This window comes from Geospiza fortis, unplaced genomic scaffold (assembly GCF_000277835.1).
Source record: "Geospiza fortis unplaced genomic scaffold, GeoFor_1.0 scaffold677, whole genome shotgun sequence".
NCBI classification, from domain to species: domain Eukaryota; kingdom Metazoa; phylum Chordata; class Aves; order Passeriformes; family Thraupidae; genus Geospiza; species Geospiza fortis.
In genome coordinates, this window is record NW_005054585.1 from 1 (window position 1) to 4658 (window position 4658).

Here is a 4658-nt window from a genome sequence, read left to right on the forward strand (position 1 = left end):
AGAACAGCAGGAGGAAAACCTGGGATAGGGGATGGAGGGAACAGCAGGACAGAAAACCTGGGACAGGGGCCAGGGAAGCAGGAGGAGGGGAAAGCTGGGACACGGTGCCTCTGTGCTGGGAGAAGTGGGAGTCCAGCAGCAAATCCCCTTTCCAAACCCTCATTCCCTAATTAGAGCCGGCTCCAAGCCCCAAATGGCCGTGGATTCCAATTACCCAGCGGGTTTAATCAAGGAACAATGGAGCCGTGGGCTGGAGTAGCCCTGGAGGACCTTTCGGTGGCGCTGCCGTTGTCCTGCTGCTTTCCCTGTTTTCCCAAGGCTTTTCGGGATGCAGGCAGCTCTGTCTCTATAGAAACGGGACCTGGGCTCTGCTGCAGCCGCTTCTCCAGGGCTCCATCGCAGAAACGCTCGGAAAATTAACGGCAGGAGGAGGAGAAAATGAGGGATAGGGAAGGAGCAGTTGGGAAGAGCTCAAATGTACAAATTGGGGGTTGTTTTGCCCTAAGAGGGAGGGGAAAGGAGGAAAAATATGATGGGTTGTATAGATTAAATTGACATTTAATATATGTGGAGGAATGGGAGTATTTAAATTGCTTTTTGACCCAAAAATGGGTCAGATAACCAGAGCTGGGTTTGTTTATTTAGGAGTATCAATGCCAATAAATAAATCAATAATTTCATTTATTTATTTAGGAGTATCAATCCCAGGCAGATTGACCTCCCTGCTGTTGGAGTTTTCCCCTCTCTGAAGACAAAACCCAAAGGTTTCTTTGGTGAAATCCTTGATTTTTGATGTATTTGCTATTATTTAAGGTTTATTATCCCGTGTGTTGTTTGGAGACCCACCCATGACAGAATTCCTGCCCCATTCCCAGCAAGGGCTGCATTCCATAGGGAATTGGATCACAATTCCATGAGGAATTGGAGCTCCCAGGGTAACACAGGACTGTTCCCTCATTTCTTCCTCCTTTGGGAGCAGATTCCATGTGAATGTCCATTCCTCTGGTTGAAATTCCAAGGATCTCATTCCAAAGGGTGACTTTGGGCTGGATTCATCTTTTTTTAGTGCGTGATTTAGCAAGTGCTGGAAATTCTCCTCCGTGCTCGTGCAGCCTCCACTTCCAAAATATGCCGGAAAAAGCCTGGAATGCAATGCAGCATCCCAGCTCTGCCAGGAGCAGGGCTGTGTGGGAAGTGTTGTACAGAAACAGAGCCACTCCTGAATGGGGTGGGGAAGAGGAATAAAACCCAGGAGGTTTGTACTGCTGGAAATGACTAATTAAAAAAAAAAAAAAAAAGAACCAAAACACCATTCCCAAGCATTGTCTCCTGCTGGAAGCAGGATTTTCCATCAGATTTTCAGGATTTGGCAAGAATGTCTCAAGTAAAGCAGGATAAATGTTTCAGATGTTCAGCTAAAGGTCGCTCTGGGGAGGAATCCCAACTTAAATCGTTCTTTGTGGTCTGTTTTATTTGGAATGATGCTCTGGAATCTTCAGGATGGGGCAGGTCCCATCCAGAATATCCCATGGGAGCAGGAACATTTCAGAATTCCTGGGATAAAGCAGTTTGTCCTCAGCTTTGGCCCTCCCAGATCCGTGGGGATCAGGTGCTGCTGTTTGAAGACTTTAAAAGCAAACGGAGCTGGGAGGAACCGTGGGCAGCCCTGGGGTGGGATCCCCTCATCCCTCACAATTCCCAGCCCCTGGAAGTGGCTGATCCCAAAATCCCCATGGGGAAAGAGGCATCCAAACAGGAGTTTGGGATGTTAAAGGTTTAGGAGAGGGGTGATGAGGCCCTGTCAGCTGGGATGTGAATCACGGCAGGATAAGAGGACGATAATCCGGATTTTATTCTACAAAAATTTCTATTCCAGGATTTTGGATGCTGGGAATGACTTCAGCTCCCAGCAGTGTTTCCAGGTGGAAGTGTTTGATAATATTCCCATTTCACCATGCCCTGACTCCAGAGCTCTCCTGGTGAGTGCAGAGCTCCCACTGGGCTCTCCCATGGATGCGCCAGCCAAACCAGAACTGGGGGATTCCAGAGCTAAGGACAAAAGGAGAATATTTTGGAAATACATCATTTTTAAAATTAAATTCCCTCCTAAATAATATTCTAGCTTTGGAGCCTCCTGCCTCCTTGGCCACCTTTCCTGGCTGTGTAGGGCACCTCTGGATTTTCCAGCCCCCAATTTGTCCATAGCAATGGGATCATTCTGGTTCCACAGGGCTAACACTGGAAAACACCTTGGATTTCCTTTATTCCCTATTCCTAACAGGAATTCCTGCCACCAGGACTGGGGAATTGTCCTCTGTGCTGGCACAGCTCGGAATTCCTCATGAGGTGCTACCAGAGGGATTTTTCATGGATGCATCCATGGTTTCCTCCATGGATCTCTGCAGGTGATCCGTGGATGTCACCCTGATTTTTTAGGATTTTCTAAGCCTTCTTATGTTTCCATTCTTGCAATGAACTTTCTCACACACTTCATGTAAACAACTCATTGTTTTGCATTCTTTTATGCAGGAGGAGAAATTTGATGGACTGTTGGTTTGTCCAGCGTCATTGGAGAGGTGGCACTGTCACCCTCCAATCCACTGCCACTTTTGGAAATCTATAGAGTCAAAAAACAAAAAGCCCTTTTTACCTTAGAAAGAGCAGCGAGTCCGCATCGTGTTGTTTCGTGCCCTAGAGTGACAGGTGGGGAATTGGGTGTTGGAATTTTAGCATGGATGAGGGAGACCTGAGCAGCTCCTGTGCTCCATCACCATGGAGACAGAGATCCACACACGGGCCATGGATACCGGGCAGATTTCAGCGGTGGCTTTGGAACAGCTCCTGTGAGCAGCACCGAGGGGAAAGCTGGGAAAAGGTGGGGGAAAAGTGGAAAAAGGTGGGGAAATGTGTTTCCATCTGCAGCTCACCCCAGCATTCCTGGTGGGTGATGCAGCTGAGCTGTGGGATGGAGCAGGAGGATTTTATTGTCCATCAGGGAGGGCAAGGATGAGACGTAAACTTTAAGGAATTTAGAGATTTTAGAGGAGCTAAGATTTTAGTTAGAGATAAGCTGTATTGGAGTTAATTAAAATAAAGGGATAGGCCTTGATGAAGTTAAGAGTTAGTAGTTAACTAATAATTGATTGCTTGTCAGCACAATGTTTGGTTAGCTGGGTTTATAATGAAGAATATAGAAACTGATAAACAGATTTTAGGAACATAAGACAATTGTAGGGCTTCCTCTGTTCTGAAACCAATTGAAGATGGGGATGGGAGTTCTACCAATGGGTTCATTTGTCATATTTGCATTGGAAAGGCAGAAAGGTCAGAACGAGGAAGACTTCATTTACTTCCTCATTTTGGGACCCCTCCCCATAAAAGGGACCACAGACCCAGTTCAAGGAACAAACTACGCATGCTTAATGGCTTTTGAACTAATTACCATGGGAAGCAGGGAATGGAATGTACCAAAGTTATGAGTATGAATTTGTATTTTGGGTATTCAATACTTGTATAGCTAAAAGGACTCTGTAATCACCTGTAAATGGCAGTGTGTATTTGGGAGCTGTCCCACAATAAACATACACTTTCTAACTCTGAACTGTTAGAGAGTTTTTGTCCGTCACAGTTGGATATCGGTACTAGATCAATATCCAGATTTTTAATACATTAAGGACAAGGAAAATCCCTGAGGAGATCCCACAGAGAGAATTCCACAGGGTTTAGACTGGAAGTCTTCCAAGACCACAGAGTCCAACATTCCCAGCAGTGCCCTGTCCCCAGTGCCACATCCACAGGGCTGTGAAATCCCTGCAGGGATGCGGACTCCACCTGAGCACCTTTTCCTGAAGGAATCGCCCCAAAATCCACCCTGAGCTGCCCTGGGCCAGCCTGAGGCCGTTCCCTCTGCTCCTGTCCCTGTTCCCTGGGAGCAGAGCCCGACCCCCCCGGCTGTGCCCTCCTGGCAGGGAATTCCAGAGAGGGAAAAGATCCCTGGGGATCCTCCTTTGCTCCAGGTGAGCCCCTGCCCGGCTCCCTCAGGGATTCTCCATTCCCTGCCCGGCTCCCTCAGGGATTCTCCATTCCCTTCCCGGCTCCCTCAGGGATTCTCCATTCCCTGCCCGGCTCTGTTCCCTTCTCTGGACATGGTCCAGCCCCTGATCTCTTCCCAAGTATTCCCAGGGAAATTCCGTGGCAGCAGAGTCAGTTTCCATTTTCCCTGCCAAGTCAATAATATCCCTGTGAGTTCTGTGTTTTTGCTCTGAGGGGAAAATCAACAAGTGGGAGGAAAAGTGAAGGGAAAACAAAAGGGCGGGAAGTTTTCAGAAGATTCCCAAGGTATCCTTCCCTTCTAGATCCTCCTTTTCTCCAGGCTCCAACTATAATTACAATTATAAATAATTATAATATTATATGTAAATTTACATAAATTGCATAATAAATAATATATAAGACTATAAATATAATACCTATATTCATAATATTTATATTTATATATAATTCATTATATAGTATATATTTTAAAATAAAAATATATTAAGCTATTTCATATCTTTATTTATATTTTCTAATATTTATATTATTACATATTAATAACTTGTATTATATATTAATTTATACAGTATATTTTATTTTTGTATATTTATTATACATACATT